Raw genomic sequence first — 17,657 nt, forward strand, 5'->3', positions numbered from 1 at the left:
GTCACATGAAGGTTAGGGACACTGGTGTCTAGGAGCACAGTCATTTCTTAGGAGTTGTCAAGGCTGTAATATGGCAGGATGCAGCATCCACTTCTCATCACTTGAAGGCTGGGATTTGATTATAAAGAACTTTGTAATGGTTTTGGTTTAAAAACATTCTGACAATTGAACCTATTTTTATTGCAGGCCAAAGAAGATACTAGATGACAACCTCAAACAGCTGCCTAAGCAATGGTGATGGTGGAAGTATAAAGGAATCCCATACTGCTTTACTGTCTTTACCATCATGACCTCCTTGCTTCTGAGATTTTTTTTTTTCCAACTAAACTTCTTGTGTTCCACCCTCTGCTAACCAACCTAAATGCAATGCTTCCATTTCCACATATGGTACTGAATTACTCCCAGGTAGCATGCCCACTGTTCTTAGATTAGTTTGTATGTTCTCTCCGTGTTTGCGTGGGTTTCATCCGGGTACTCCGGTTTCCTCCCACATTCCAAAGACATACTGATAGGGAATTTAGATTGTGAGCCCCAATGGGGACAGCAATGACAATGTATGCAAACTGTAAAGCACTGCGGAATATGTTAGCGCTATATAAAAATAAAGATTATTAAAAATAAAGATTATTATGTTTAACACAGATCTTCCCTTTACTCTTGATATTGATGCCTCCATAATCTATCCTTTTTTTAATACCAAAACCCTCTAACCATCACTTTGATTTATTCTGCAACTCACTATTAATCAGTCTTCCACTCACTAATCTCTCCAATCTATCCTGAAAGCAGCTGCCAGACTCATATGTTTGTCCAGCTATTACACTGACACCACCACCTGGTGCCAGTCATTCCACTGGTTACCTATCCTCTTCATAATACAACATAAACGTATCACACTCACAAAGCTATCCAGAGGTTTTATCAACCTGCACCTCCTTCCTCATCTCTAGCTACCATTGTTCTGTTACTGATCTAAGACATAAGTTCGAGGAAAAACAGCCGCACTCAAAATATGGTTTTTCAAGTGCATTTGAAAAACCATATTTTGAGTGCGGCTGTTTTTCTCGAACTTATGATTTAACTGGATCTATTCCAAGTTCAGCCTGCACCTGGTCCATTTTTCAGTGTGCACGCCATTGCTCTACATATTACAGATCTAAAACAGACATTCTCCATAGTCTTTATAGTCCATACCTTCTACTCCTGTATTAAAGACTTTTCTAATGGACTCTAGTGTAAATCATTTTGCCCAAAAAAGACATTTTGCGGCATAAAAGTATTTACGAGGGTAAAAGTTTAAAACGTTTTGTAAACTTTGTTAAAAACCTTAAAGCATATAGATCTTACTGTAATAATGATGTAAAGAATAATATGACATGAAAATAAAAGTCTCAGAATAATTTAAATAGGTAAAAGCATTTTAAAGGTACTCCATGTTGCTAAGAGTGACACATCTCAGATTTGAAAAAGAGGTCTGTGCCCTAACATAACAAACAGAGTCATAATGAGGTTAATAGCTGTTGTCCCAATTTTTAACATCCCATAACAATTACTTAGTATTACTAAACTTTTCTACTGAATAGGAAAATAGAACATGTCATTGTGTAATGAGGTCGGTCCAGTCTCGGCAGGGCGTCCTTTCCCTCACTTGAGTGCCAAAGCACGTAGCGATGTGCTGCTCTACAAGCATTGCCGGACTCACACTACTTAACTCTATGTGAGGTTTGTGTTGATTTACAACAAGTATAGATATTGTGAATCACATTCCTCCCTGTTAGATTTCCTTGACACCATTGAAATCGGTTCATAATAAGAGCTTTTATGTCCAAGGGGATGAAGAGGAACTCAACAAAGCAACCAAATGTCTGAGGCCTTTCTCGGAAATGTGTCAGGGGGAAGGCATTAAAAATCTGTCCAAGTACACATCTAGGACAAAAGGCAAAGTACCGTGAGCGAAAGGTCCCTTCTCCAACCATCGGAGACATGTACGAGATCTCTACACTGCATTTCATAAAGGTGAGTAATGTTCGGGATGATAAAAATTCACGGAGAAGGTTTTTCATAGATGATCTATTACATGTAATTCACACAACCCATATAGATTCTTAGAACATAGCTAATCTCAGAACTTTTTTGGATTAACTTCCAATCTTTCTTCATGGCATTTTCTTAATAATTCTCCAGAGCTGTATCTGTCTTATAACTAGTCTCTACTGTGCAGATGGATGAGTTATAGATCAAGGATGATTCAATAGGCTTACATGGCATCCTGTAAAAACCACAGAAAATATGTCTTATCACACTGGGGTTCACGATTTAAGACCATGTATAACGGATGGAGGTAGAGATGTTGAAAATGTTTTAAAAATCCTACTTTGGAACTACAGTATCACTGATAAAAGCTTGGAAAGCTACTGTTCCTTTCACTGCTACAGGCAAATAATCCTCTTTATTCTCTTATCAGGTTGAGTTTGCTATTTGATACGGTTCATTTCCATATCATTCAGCCTTATCTGTGGTTTACACAGACAGATAAACCTACTGAGTAATGTCAGCTCATCTGAAGACACTAAAAAGTTAAAGGGGGTATTCCCATCTCCAAAATCCTATCCCAATATGTAGTAGGTGTAGTAATAATAATATTAGCAAATACCTCCAATTAGAAAAGTAGTATAGTTTTTCTGATTCACTATGTCTCTTTCCTCATGTGCAGGCATTGCAGGACCTTGGGTATCCATGGTTACGACCACTAGCAGGTAGTTAACTGTCACTATATCAGTGGTCGTAACCATGGATACCTAAGATCCTGCAATGCCTCCACGTGAGGAAAGAGACAGCAAATCAGAAAAACTATACTAAATAATAATAATATTATTATTATTACACCTACTACATACTGGACTAGGATCTTGGAGATGGGAATACCCCTTTAAGTTTGAATTCAGAAAACTTTAAATTGCTTTTATAAGTGGTTCTTGTGTCTAAAAATCGTACATCAGAGCAAACGTTTTATTAATATCCTCGTAAAAAGAGGCTCTGATTAATGTCAATGCTAACCTGTATATGCCAACGTAATGCAATAGAAGAGCTAATAATCACACATGACATCATAGACTTTCAGCTCTGTTTGTTTCCCTCGGAGACATAAAACAAGAAATGTTCAGCTTAGGAATTATTCTGCCACCTGTTATAATGACATTTACGGTATAGCGGACAACATTCGTGCAAGAAGAAATCAGATGTTGAAATCAATATTTTACAGATTATACAGACACACAGGTTATTGCATAATGTCAATTTACAAAGTGAAGTACACAGTAAATGTTAATTATGATAACTACTATAGGTATGAGATGAGTTTTCCATAAAATTGAAGTTTTTGATGAATGCTTTATACGCTGGTTTGCAGACAGGCAGTGGTCTGTGCTTCCCAGCATTTCTTTCTCATTGTTCTGTTGCTGACTTAAGGCCCCCATACACATTATACTAATATTGACATGCTCAGCAGACAATCTAATCTGTATGGGGCGCCGGCTGACTACAGGACGGGAGAGATGTTCATTGTGCATTGTGCATGTTCAATCATGGACTGCCATCACATTCTCTTGGAGATTTTCTCATAGGGAACACAAGAACGCTCGGCCAAATGACGGCTCCTGAGAGTCGGCTGACATAACTGAAGAACGGTCAGCTGACATCCATCTAATATTGGCCAGCTTAAAGGGAGTTTATCACAAAGTTTTTGCTATGTCACCAGAAAGCGCAATGATGTAGGGGAAGAGAGCCTGGTTACAGCAATTTGTCACTTACGTAGAATTATTGTTTTATCAGAGAGAGATTATCACCAGATTACTTGGTGTCTCACACCTCCAGGTCCCACCCCGTCCCCACCTCTAATTAGCAGCTTTCTGTTTGGCAGCTTTCTGCATACACTGAATAATCAGTGGTGTGGGCAGTTTATACAGGATTCAATTTACGGAGCTCTGTTACATCTGCTGCAGAGAAAACTGTGATTCTATCATAAGTGTTGCACCAAGTAAACTAAGTGATACATCACTTCAATCAGGGTCTCTGTTCCTACATCATGCTGCATCGTGCATCATATTGCATTCCAGAAACCTGTTGACAGATTCTTTTTAAACATGCCCTCTTTTTTTTTACTATGGGCCTAATAACTGACAGGCAGATAGATGTTAACAGAAGCAACTACATGCCTGTTCTACACGGCACTGGCTCAGATCAGTCACTTACCACTCCTGCCGGTGATTCAGCTGCTCCACGTCAACAGACCAGCTCTTTTTCTTTTGGACTGCTCTGTCAACAGGGTGTGACTGCTGACATCATGCTGATTCACATCCAGCTCTCCGCAGTTAGGCAGTGGGGAGCTGTCTGTCAATCAGCATGATGTCGGCAGTCATGCCCTGTCAACAGAGCAGAGTGAAAGAGAAGCCGCTGCTCTGTCGACGTGATGTCATCGGAAGCCTCTGAATCACCAGCAAGAGCGGTCTGTGACCACTGTGTGCCAACAGAGATCATTGCCGGGCACAATAAGCAGGTAGTTAGCAACCATCTGCCAGTTAGTTCTTAGGCCCGTAGTAAAATAGTATACATAGTCCTGTATAACCTCCTTAACCACATTAGAACAAAGTTAGCAGAACCCACCAATTTCGATTGGACCTTGTATTCTTATGTGAATAGCAGATTTGCCAGATTTTGGAGGAATGAAAGATTGGCATAATAAATTTTAACTCTTGATCCTTTTATTTTCAAGAAAAGTAAGAGGCCATTAGAGGTATCTGAAAGCAGGTTATTCCCCTCAACTCACTGAATACACATACACACTATGCTGAGCGGAGGGTGCAAGGTTATGAGGGTGTTGATAGGACTTTGCCAACAGCTTCCTAACTGTGTGGGCACTTTAACCCATGACTTAGATGTTTTCTGACTTTGAATGATCTTGAATTTAGCATTTGTCATGTCAAGAGTAGAGATGAAGCTTTCAAGGTTCGGTTCGGATCGGCAAACGTCCTGATGTTCACCAATCATGTTTGGCAATGGCGTCACGGCTAGATACTGACCAGTGCTTGCAGCAGCTCATTCCTCAGTGGTTCTCAGCTTGGATGGTCACGTGGGGACCCCTCTATTCTTGATAACCATCCTTGCTCAAGCTGACAGGTGAGGGTTACAACCCGCAGCTGTCAGTTTTGCTTGGTTGGTTATCAAAAATACAAGCGATTCCCACGTAATTATTTTTTATATTTATTTATTTACAGCTCAGGTGGTGGCTGATGAATAGTCTCGTCAACAGCCGTCTGTTCACGCTGTTAACAGTTGAATACAACTATCAACATTGTCCCCTGCTAGCGCAGTTGTATATAGCTCTCAACATTGTCCCCTGCTAGCGCTGGCAGAGGACAATGATGTGAGCTGTCTTCTTCAGCACCTAGTGCGAACAGTACCTTTGATTTCCAGGCCCGTGCTGCTACCAGAAATAAAGGTCTGAAGGAGCCCTTAGTGAACGCTGTCAATTACCGAACTTTTGCCAACTTTTGCCGATTTTTAGGAAAAATAGCTTGGGAATATGAACATGAATCCGAATGTGCAACGCTCGTGCCAAATTTGATATTGAGAACATTTTCCAAACACGTTCACTCTTCTTTAGTCAAGAGCTACTCTAGTGAGCACACTGTTTTCTAACGATCTTAGGCTTCAGTTCTCCTCAACCAGACCCAGCCAGTGACGTGCCGCTAATAGCGGCACATCACGTTGCCGCTATGGGGCCCTTGAGTAAGAGGGGCCAACGCTGCCCCCTCCCCGCATCGCGCATTCAACTTATCGGCATCATAGATGCCGATACAGTTGAAAGCAGCGATGGAGGAGAAAGCATCATGTGACTCTCCCTCTTCCATCACTCCCTCTCTGCCTGTGACTCAGTGTGTGCTAGCAGGAGAGATGATAAGATGCTCAGACACTCTGCAGAAGTCATAGCAGCAGGGGAACGAGAATGAGAGGTAAGTATTGTCTGTGTGTGCGTATGTGTGTGTGCTGCACAATACTGTGTGTGGGGGACTACACTATACTGTGTTGTGTGTGTGTCTGCTGCACTATACTGTGTTGTGTGTGTGTCTGCTGCACTATACTTTGAATGGGGGGACTGCACTATACTCTGTGTGTAGGGGCAGCATTATACTGTGTGGGGGGATGCATTGTGTATGTGTTGTGCTGCATTGTACTGTGTGTGGGGCTGCACTATACTGTGTATGGCGCCTGCACTGTATGTGGGGGCTGCTCTATACTGTGTGTGGGGGGACTACACTATACTGTGGGGGGGGGGCTGCATTATACTGTGTGTGGGGGCTGCATTAATCTGTTGGGGGCTGCATTATATTGTGTGAGGGGGCTGCACTATACTGTGTTTTTGGGAGGGGTCTGCATTATACTGTGTGTAGGGCTGCATTATACTCTGAGGGGGATGCTTTATACTCTGGGGGGCTGCATTATACTCTGAGGGGGCTGCTTTATACTCTGGGGGCTGCATTATACTGTGTGTGTGGGTGGCTGCAGTATACTCTTAGGGGGCCATATTATACTCTGAAGGTGCTGCATTATACTGTGTGTGGGGGCTGCATTATACTGTGTGTAGCGGGTCTGCACTATACTGTGTGGGGGACTGCATTATACTATGAGGGGGCTGCTTTATACTCTGGGTGGCTGCATTATACTGTGTGTGTGGGGTTGCATTATACTCTTAGGGGGCTGCATTATACTCTGAAGGGGTTGCATTATACTGTGTGTTACTCTGCAGGCGCTGTTTTATTCTCTTAGGGGGCTGCAGTATACTGTGTGGGGGCTGCATTGTACTGTGTGTGAGGGGACTTGTTGTGAATTCTGCTTTTGGGTTCCCTCCAGTGGTTGTAGGTGGTAACGCAGTTGTCCCTGAGTTGCAGTCCTGGTCAGATGTTTCAGCTGATTGCAGTTCTGACTGGGGTATTTAGGTGTGCAGGATTCATTAGTCCTTGCCAGTTGTCCATGGTTCTGGGAGGTTTTGGATCTTTGTCTGGTTCCTCCTGCCTTGCTGCCAATTCAGCAAAGATAAGAGTCTGGTTTTTGTTTCTGTGGCACACATGCTGTGTGCTTAATAATTCTGTGCTATTCATTTGTTTTCTCTTGTCCAGCTTAGACTGTGTCAGTGTTTTCTCAGTCTTGTTGGATTCTCTGGAGTTGCAGATATACGCTCCACATCTTTAGTTAGATGGTGGAATTTTTTGTATTTTCTGCTGTGGATATTTTTGGAAGGATTTTAATACTGACTGCTTAGTATTCTGTCCTATCCTTTCCTATTTTAGCTAGAGTGGCCTCTTTTGCTAAATCCTGTTTCCTGCCTGTGTGTGTCTTTTCCTCTACTACTCGCAGTCAATATTTGTGGGGGGCTGCCTATCCTTTGGGGTTCTGCTCTGAGGCAAGGTAGAATTCCTATTTCCATCTATAGGGGTATTTAGTCCTCCGGCTGTGTCGAGGTGTCTAGGATTTGTTAGGCACACCCCACGGCTACTTCTAGTTGCGATGTTAAGTTCAGGATTTGTGGTCAGTACAGTTTACACCAACTCCAGAGAAAGTTCCATGCGGCTCCAAGGTCACCGGATCATAACAGGGACTGTATTATACTGTATGTGTGAAGAGGGCTGCACTATACTGTGTGTGTTTGGGGGGCTGTATTATACTGTGTAAGGGGCTGCATTAATCTGTGGGGGGCTGCATTATATTGTGTGAGGGGGCTGCACTATACTGTGTGTGCTTGTGAGGGGGCTGCATTATACTGTGTGTAGGGCTGCATTATACTCTGAAGGGGCTGCTTTATACTCTGGGGGCTGCATTATACTCTGAGGGGGCTGCTTTATACTCTGGGGAGCTGCATTATACTGTGTTTGTGTGTGGCTGCAGTATACTCTTAGGGGGCCGTATTATACTCTGAAGGTGCTGCATTATACTGTGTGTGGAGGCTGCATTATACTGTGTGTAGCGGTTCTGCACTATACTGTGTGGGGGGCTGCATCATACTGTGTGTTGGGCTGCATTATACTCTGAAGGGGCTGCTTTATACTCTGGGGGACTGCATTATACTATGAGGGCGCTGCTTTACACTCTGGGAGGCTGCATTATACTCTTAGGGGGCTGCATTATACTCTGAAGGGGCTGCATTATACTGTGTGTGGGGCCTGCATTGTACTGTGTGTGAGGGGACTGCATTATACTTTGTGTGAAGAGGGCTGCACTATACTGTGTGTGTGTTTGGGGGGCTGAATTATGCTGTGTGTGTGGGGCTGCATTATACTCTGAGTGGGCTGCATTATACTCAGAAGGGGCTACATTATACTGTGTGGGGGCTGCATTATATTCTGAGGGGGCTGAATTATACTCTGAGAGGAGCTGCATTGCATTGCTCTATGAGGGGTCTGCATTATACTCTATAAGGGGGCTGCAGCATACTCTGAGGGGGGCTGCATTATACTCTATCAAGGACCATGGGGAGTGCATTTAACTATTTGTACTATCTGGGACCTGCATTATACTGTATCGAGGACTATCTGTACCAATCATTCTTCCTCAGCCAGAGTAAGGTTAGGTGCACACGGTCATTGAACAATGCGGTTTGGACGCTGTGTACTTGTGCAGCGTCCAAATGTTACAGCATAGTGGATGGGATTTCAAGAAATCCCATGACCACTATGTGTGCACAGACACCAGCGGCTCACCTGCAGACACGAACATGCAGCACATCTCCCCAGACCGCAGCATGTCTATTTATCTTGCAGAGAAGTGAGCTTCCGCAGGATAAATTTCACTTGTAAAATGTATTTGTGAGATGAGGCCAGGGAGGTAGCCATGGCCGAGTGCAATCCCTGTATCACACCCTGGCCCCCTCTCTCTATACAGTAATGTCTCTTCCTCTGCATGCCTGGGTACTGCATCTCTGCGCCATCAGGGTCCCCCCTGAGCTGTATTGGGTTCCTTGCAGGCTGTTTCACAATAACAGAGACACAGTCTGGCTTTACTTCAACATCAACAGCTTTGCTCAGCACATCAAGACATTTCCAGTATCATCATCAGGCTTCACAACAGATGACGTTCTTTCTGTCCCTTTCCTTTTCTCCTTCTCACTAAGCTCGTTTCCAGGAAGGACCGTACCTTTTGGTCCCTCAGCGTCCAGATTCCTTGCCTTTTGTGGGGGGGGGAAGCCCTCAGTCGCTTTGCCCCGGATCTGAGGACCGCTGCCCACACAAAAAACTGCCACATGATGAGCGACCTGCCCATACGGCTTAGCCTCCTTCTTAGCATATACAGTCCCAGTAATATTGTATCTGCTAGCACTGCTGTTGTTGTTCCTTCAGATGAGAACCGGCCCCGGGATGCTATAGGCTGGGTCTCACTCTCCTTGAACGTTGCATGGCAGCCAGTACGTGAGCTACATGGGCGCCCGGCCCCAACTGCCAATGCCAGGAAGCCCTCATTATCTTAACCCACCGTGCCCCTCCTATGTTAACCATTTACAAGGACCAATTCAAAAACTGAAGTGTGCCCCATCTTGTGGCGAAATGTGGGTACTACTCTTTCTCTGAATACCACAATGCACACATACATGCAGTTATAAATTATAGCGTTATAATACAGCAGCAATATTAAATATGTCTAAAGGGGTTGGGGAAAAGTGCTATAAATATTACAACCTCTTACATTCCCCCTTTCTTAAAACTTTGTCATCCCTGACCAATATAACATTTTTATTTTTACAACTAATACTCTACGATAGACAACAGAAGCACCAAAAAAAGCAGTCAGAGAACGTCCAGTAATGAAAATATTAAACAACTTTATTGGTTAAAAAGAGACACACAGGTATGCAGCATGGCAGGCAAAACGGATCCCCTATACGAGCCCACACACACATCTCATCTCATGTAAAAGGACCGAGCTAAGGTGCACAGTATTCCATCATGGACCATGTACAAAACACATCCATATATATTTTTAAATAGCATCAATAGTGCAAAAGCATCAATTACTGGTACTCATGACCCTAAAGACAAGTGTCAGATATATAGTACATACCACAGTAGTGGGTCAATAGAATGTGCACCGAAGTCCAGTCCTCCCCGACGCGCGTTTCGGCGGGTAGCCTTCCTCAGGGCCGCGCTTAGTAACCCGATGTTTACCCTGGTTACCAGCGTAAAAGTAAAAAAAAACAAACAGTACATACTTACCTACCGCTGTCTGTCCCCGGCGCTCCGCTTCTCTGCACTCCTCTGCACTGACTGTGAGCGTCGGTCAGCTGGAAAGCAGAGCGGTGACGTCACCGCTCTGCTTTCCGGCCGCTGTGCTCACAGTCAGTGCAGAGGAGTGCAGAGAAGCACAGCGCCGGGGACAGACAGCGGTAGGTAAGTATGTACTGTTTTTTTTTTTACTTTTACGCTGGTAACCAGGGTAAACATCGGGTTACTAAGCGCGGCCCTGCGCTTAGTAACCCGATGTTTTCCCTGGTTACCCGGGGACTTCGGGATCGTTGGTCGCTGTGTGACAGCTCTCCAGCGACCAAACAACGACGCTGCAGCGATCGACATCGTTGTCGGTATCGCTGCAGCGTCGCTTAGTGTGACGGTACCTTTACACATGGTAAGGTTTCTAATATTAGTGCAAGACTATCCCAAACAGGGTCACCTTGCTGTGGTGGGATGGCTTTTATGCTTTTTTGATCAAAACAGTGTTTGCTAAGAACCCTGTGTCATGTAAATGCACTTTTGCCTTTTTACTTATTTTTTTTACAGCAGGGTATATGATTATTTTTTTTCTTGTAGGTTTTGTCTGTTTAATGACCAATGTGAACATGTGTTTGTGCTCCATATATACCAACTTAAACCCAAACCCAATTTTTTTTTTTTTTTTACCCTCATATATCTACTATATAATTGTCTAAGGGTCACTTCCGTCTTTCTGTCTGTCTGTCTCTCCTTCTGTCTATCACGGATATTCATTGGCCACGACCTCTGTCTGTCATGGAATCCAAGTCGCTGATTGGTCTCGCCAGCTGCCTGTCATGGTTGCCGCGACCAATCAGCGACGGCCACAGTCCGAGTAGTCCCTCCCCTACAGTCAGCGCCCGGTGCCCGCTCCATACTTCCCGCAGTCACTGCTCACACAGGGTTAATGCCAGCGGTAACGGACCGTGTTATGCCGCGGGTAACTCACTCCGTTACCGCCGCTATTAACCCTGTGTGACCAAGTTTTTACTACTGTATTGATGCTGCCTATGCAGCGTCAATAGTAAAAACATCTAATGTTAAAAATGATTAAAAAAAAATAAAAAATCATTATATACTCACCTTTCGCCGCCTTTCCCGCTCCTGGCTACGGTCCGGTGACCGCTCCATGCAAGCAGCAGGTTCCGGTGGTATGGGAGAAGGACCTGCCATGACGTCACGGTCACGTGACCACGACATCATCACAGGCCCTGCACGACAAGGACCTGCCATGATGTCACGGTCATGTGATCGAACTACAACTGGCCCTTGGAAGGTGAGTATATGGTTTTTTTTTAACCTGTGAGATACGTGGATGGGCAATATACTACGTAGCTGGGCAATATACTACGTGACTGGGCAATATACTACGTGGCTGGGCAATATGCTCTGTGCTGTATACTACGTGGCTGGGCAATATACTACGTCGCTGTGCAATATACTACGTGGCTGGGCAATATACTACGTGGCTGGGCAATATACTACGTCACTGGGTAATATACTACGTGGCTGGGCAATATACTACGTGGCTGGGCAATATACTACGTCACTGGGTAATATACTACGTGGCTGGGCAATATGCTCTGTGCTGTATACTACGTGGCTGGGCAATATACTACGTCGCTGTGCAATATACTACGTGGCTGGGCAATATACTACGTGGCTGGGCAATATACTACGTCGCTGTGCAATATACTACTTGGCTGGGCAATATACTACGTGGCTGGGCAATATACTACGTCACTGGGTAATATACTACGTGGCTGGGCAATATACTACGTGACTGGGCAATATACTACGTCGCTGTGCAATATACTACGTGGCTGGGCAATATACTACGTGCCTGGGCAATATACTACGTCACTGGGTAATATACTACGTGGCTGGGCAATATACTACATGCCTGGGCAATATACTACGTCACTGGGTAATATACTACGTGACTGGGCAATATACTACGTAACTGGGCAATATACTACGTGGCTGGGCAATATCCTACGTGGCTGGGCAATATACTACGTCGCTGTGCAATATACTACGTGGCTTGGCAATATACTACGTGCCTGGGCAATGTACTACGTCACTGGGTAATATACTACGTGGCTGGGCAATATACTACGTGCCTGGGCAATATACTACGTCACTGGGTAATATACTACGTGACTGGGCAATATACTACGTAACTGGGCAATATACTACGTGGCTGGGCAATATACTACGTGGCTGGGCAATATACTACATGGCTGGGCAATATACTACGTGGCTGGGCAATATACTATGTGACTGGGCAATATACTACGTCGCTGGGCAATATACTACGTGCCTGGGCAATATACTACGTGGCTCTGTGCTGTATACTACGTCACTGGGCATTATACTACATAACTGGGCAATATACTACGTGGCTGGGCAATATACTACGTGACTGGGCAATATACTATGTGACTGGGCAATATACTATGTGGCTCTGTGCTGTATACTACGTCGCTGGGCAGTATACTATGTGGCTGGGCAATATACTATGTGGGCTGTGCTATATACTACGTGGACATGCATATTCTATAATACCCGATGCGTTAGAATCAGACCACCATCTAGTTTATGTATAATCACCTTAAGGGTACGTGCACACGTCAGGATTTCTTGCAGAAAGTTTCCTGACAAAAACCGGACATTTCTGCCAGAAATCCGCATGCGTTTATTCATGCATTTTTGACGCGTTTTTGGTGCGTTTTTGGTGCGTTTTTTCCCAAATGCATAGAATAGCGGGGAAAACGCAGAAAATCCACAAAATTAATGAACATGCTGCTTTTTTACCGCGATGCGTTTTTTTTTCGCGGAAAAAATGCATCATGTGCACAAAACATGCAGAATGCATTCTAAATGATAGGATGCATAATGTATGCGTTTTAATGAGTTTTTATAGCATTTTTACCGTGAAAAAATGCGAAAAAAACGCGAAAAATCCTGAACGTGTGCACGTAGCCTAAGAAACACAATATGCTGTGATATATGGAAGGTTTTCCATCCTGTACTGCAGGTTAGTGATTCTATTGTACCTGGGATTTCATTTTGATAGAACTGGCATCTGTAGCTGAAGAACAGGTTCAGCTTTTATTTCCTGCTCCTGATTAAATCTTTTGTGTCCTCATCAAGTAACATGATTGCCTTATATTTACTTTGTATTAATACATTTCCATAGCCATGTAGTATGGAATTATGTAATATCTATGGTGGATTCACACATAAATTATCACAAAATCTTAGCAGTATAATGCAACATAAATGTAAAAAGGACACACTTAAAGGGAACCTGCCAGCACAATTGAATGAATAAAAATAGTTTCTGCAAAAGCTTGCCTCCCCATAGAGGTTATACATTTTTGTTCAATGTCGGTCATGAGAATTCTAGCATAAAAGCCATAGGAAAAGTAGAGAGGAAGTGCAAAGGGGATGTCTCCTGTACTTGGTCTGCTTCTTCCAAGTGCACTGACATACCCACAATGCACTTCAAGGATGATTTACATTTGACTCCTATACTAGATTTCTCATGACTAGCACATCAGATTTGTACAAAAAAGATCTATCATTTTTATTCAGGCACTACTTCACTATGGTTCTACAGTAGGAACAGGAAATTGCATTAATTCCAGGGATGGATCCACCACATGACGGACATGACAGATACCAGTGGCACTAGGTGGACTTCATTGACTGATAATAGTTAATGGTTATCCATATTGTTTGCAGGACGATGTGGGGGTCATTATATTGTTTGCAGGACGTTGTGGGGGTCATTATATTGTTAGCAGGGCTATGTGGGGTCATTATATTGTTAGCAGGGCTATGTGGGGGTCATTATATTGTTTGCAGGGCTATGTGGGGGCCATTATATTGTTAGCATAGCAGGGCTATGTGGGGGCCATTATATTGTTAGCATAGCAGGGCTATGTGGGGGTCATTATATTGTTTGCAGGACTATGTGGGGGTCATTTTGTTAGCAGGGCTATGTGGGGGTCATTATATTGTTTGCAGGGCTATGTGGGGGCCACTATATTGTTTGCAGGGCTATGTGGGGGTCATTATATTGTTTGCAGGGCTATGTGGGGGCCATTATATTGTTGTCAGGGCTATGTGGGGGTCATTATATTGTTGTCAGGGCTATGTGGGGGTCATTATATTGTTTGCAGGACTATGTGGGGGTCATTATATTGTTTGCAGGACTATGTGGGGGCCATTATATTGTTTGCAGGGCTATGTGGGGGCCATTATATTGTTGTCAGGGCTATGTGGGGGTCATTATATTGTTGTCAGGGCTATGTGTGGGTCATTATATTGTTTGCAGGACTATGTGGGGGTCATTATATTGTTTGCAGGGCTATGTGGGGGCCATTATATTGTTGTCAGGGCTATGTGGGGGTCATTATACTGTTGTCAGGGCTATGTGGGGGTCATTATATTGTTTGCAGGACTATGTGGGGGCCATTATATTGTTTGCAGGGCTATGTGGGGGTCATTATATTGTTTGCAGGGCTATGTGGGGGCCATTATATTGTTTGCAGGACTATGTGGGGGTCATTATATTGTTTGCAGGACTATGTGGGGGTCATTATATTGTTTGCAGGGCTATGTGGGGGTCTGTTGTGAATTCTGTTGTCGGGCTCCCTCCTGTGGTCATGAATGGTACTTCGGCTGGTTCTGTCCATGGACTTTCTCTGGTGGCTGTGGGTGTTTCTGAGTTTCCTTCCACAGGTGACGAGGTTAATTCGTTAGCTGGCTGCTCTATTTAACTCCACTTAGATCTTTGCTCCATGCCACCTGTCAATGTTCCAGTATTGGTCTAGTTCACTCCTGGATCGTTCTTGTGACCTGTCTTCCCAGCAGAAGCTAAGTGACTGCTTGTTTTTCTCTGGTTTGCTATTTTTCTGTCCAGCTTGCTATTTTGATTGTTCTTGCTTGCTGGAAGCTCTGGGACGCAGAGGGAGCGCCTCCGCACTGTGAGTCGGTGCGGAGGGTCTTTTTGCGCCCTCTGCATGGTCTTTTTGTAGGTTTTTGTGCTGACCGCAAAGCTACCTTTCCTATCCTCAGTCTGTTCAGTAAGTCTGGCCTCACTTTGCTTAATCTATTTCATCTCTGTGTTTGTATTTTCATCTTTACTCACAGTCATTATATGTGGGGGGCTGCCTTTTCCTTTGGGGAATTTCTCTGAGGCAAGGTAGGCTTTATTTTTCTATCTTTAGGGCTAGCTAGTTCCTTAGGCTGTGCCGAGTTGCATAGGGAGCGTTAGGAGCAATCCACGGCTATTTCTAGTGTGGTTGATAGGATTAGGGATTGCGGTCAGCAGAGTTCCCACGTCCCAGAGCTCGTCCTATATTATCAGTAACTATCAGGTCATTCCGTGTGCTCTTACCCACCAGGTCCATTATTGTCCTGACCACCAGGTCATAACAGGGGTCATTATATTGTTGTCAGGGCTATGTGGGGTTGATTACAGTATATAGTTTGCATGGCTATGTGGGGTTCATTATCTTGTTTACAGGGCTATGTGGGGGCTATTATATTGTTTGCAGGACTATGTGGGGGGCACTATATTGTTAGCAGGGCTATGTGGGGGTTATTATACTGTTAGCAGGGCTATGTGGGGGTCATTATATTGTTTGCAGGACTATGTGGGGGGTCATTATATTGTTGGCAGGACTATGTGGGGGTTATTATATTGTTTGCAGGACTATGTGGGGGTCATTATATTGTTTTCAGGGCTATGTGGGGGTCATTATATTGTTTGCAGGGCTATGTGGGGGTCATTATATTGTTTGCAGGGCTATGTGGGGGCCATTATATTGTTTGCAGGACTATGTGGGGGTCCTTATATTGTTTGCAGGGCTATGTGGGGGTCATTATATTGTTTGCAGGGCTATGTGGGGGTCATTATATTGTTTGCAGGGCTATGTGGGGGTCATTATATTGTTTGCAGGGCTATGTGGGGGCCATTATATTGTTTGCAGGGCTGTGGGGGCCATTATATTGTTTGCAGGGCTATGTGGGGGCCATTATATTGTTTGCAGGACTATGTGGGGGTTATTATATTGTTTGCAGGGCTATGTGGGGGTCATTATATTGTTTGCAGGGCTATGTGGAGTTGTTTATCTTGTTTGCATGGCTATGTGGGGTTCATTATCTTGTTTGCAGGGCTATGTGGGGGCTATTATATTGTTTGCAGAGCTATATGAGGGTCATTATATTGTTTACAGGGCTATGTGGGGGCTATTATATTGTTTGTAGAGCTATGTGAGGGTCATTATATTGTTTGCTGGGCTATGTAGGGGTCATTATATTGTTTGCAGGGCTATGTAGGGTTCATTGTCTTGTTTGCAGGGCTATGTGGGGGCTATTATATTGTTTGCAGAGCTATATGAGGGTCATTATACTGTTTACAGGGCTATGTGGGGGCCATTATATTGTTTGTAGAGCTATGTGAGGGTCATTATATTGTTTGCAGGGCTATGTGGGGGTCATTATATTGTTTGTAGAGCTATGTGAGGGTCATTATATTGTTTGCAGGGCTATGTGGGGGTCATTATATTGTTTGTAGAGCTATGTGAGGGTCATTATATTGTTTGCAGGGGAATGTGGGGTTCATTACATTGTTTGCAGGGCTATGTAGGGGTCATTATATTGGTTGCAGGGCTATGTGGGGGTCATTATATTGTTTTTAGAGCTATGTGAGGGTCATTACATTGTTTGCAGAGCTATGTGGGGTTCATGATATTGTTTGCACGCCTATGTGGGGGCCATTATGCTGTTTGCAGGATTAAATGGGGGTCATTATATTGTTTGCAGGGCAAAGTGAGGTCCATTATATTGTTTGAGGGCTATGTTTGGGCCATTATACTGTAGGCAAGCAATTATACAGAGTAGAGGATTGTGTGAGGTCCATCATGTTGTGTGGGGACCCTTATGCTGTTTGGTGGGCTGTGTGGGGGGGCAGCATATTGTGTAGTGGGCTGCGTTGGGATCACGGGGCATGATACAATGCTGGGGTCACCATACTTGCCTGGAGGAGGGGGAATACAAAATTGTGCAATTATATGATTTTTTTTCTTTGTGTATGTGGGAAAGGGGGGATTTAAAACTTCTCCTATGAGGCCCCATGATTTATATACACATCCCTGGCCATCACCAAGCTCTTCCAGTCTTAGCAGCAGCCTCAAACCTTATAGTTACTGAGTAGTGATGAGCGAATATACTCGTTGCTCGGGTTTTCCCAGACCACGCTCGGGTGTCCTCCTAGTATTTTTAATTGCTCGGAGATTTAGTTTTCATCACCTCAGCTGAATGATTTACAGCTATTAGCCAGGCTGAGTA

At 44.0% G+C, this 17,657-nt stretch overlaps 2 protein-coding genes across 2 annotated transcripts in view; both read left to right on the forward strand.

Annotated features, from left to right (window-relative positions):
- LOC138672847 (myeloperoxidase-like) overlaps positions 1–324 on the forward strand; it is an 80,750-nt gene extending 80,426 nt beyond the window's left edge. The window contains exon 14 of the mRNA XM_069761251.1: positions 187–324. The gene's annotated coding sequence lies outside the window, so the exon portion shown is untranslated. The remainder of the gene's footprint in view (positions 1–186) is intronic.
- A 1,604-nt stretch (positions 325–1,928) lies between these two features.
- The window catches only part of SLC13A5 (solute carrier family 13 member 5), a 113,591-nt gene continuing 97,862 nt past the window's right edge, over positions 1,929–17,657 (forward strand). The window contains exon 1 of the mRNA XM_069761254.1: positions 1,929–2,016. The gene's annotated coding sequence lies outside the window, so the exon portion shown is untranslated. The remainder of the gene's footprint in view (positions 2,017–17,657) is intronic.

Source organism: Ranitomeya imitator, chromosome 3, assembly GCF_032444005.1.
Source record: "Ranitomeya imitator isolate aRanImi1 chromosome 3, aRanImi1.pri, whole genome shotgun sequence".
Taxonomy (NCBI): Eukaryota; Metazoa; Chordata; class Amphibia; order Anura; family Dendrobatidae; genus Ranitomeya; species Ranitomeya imitator.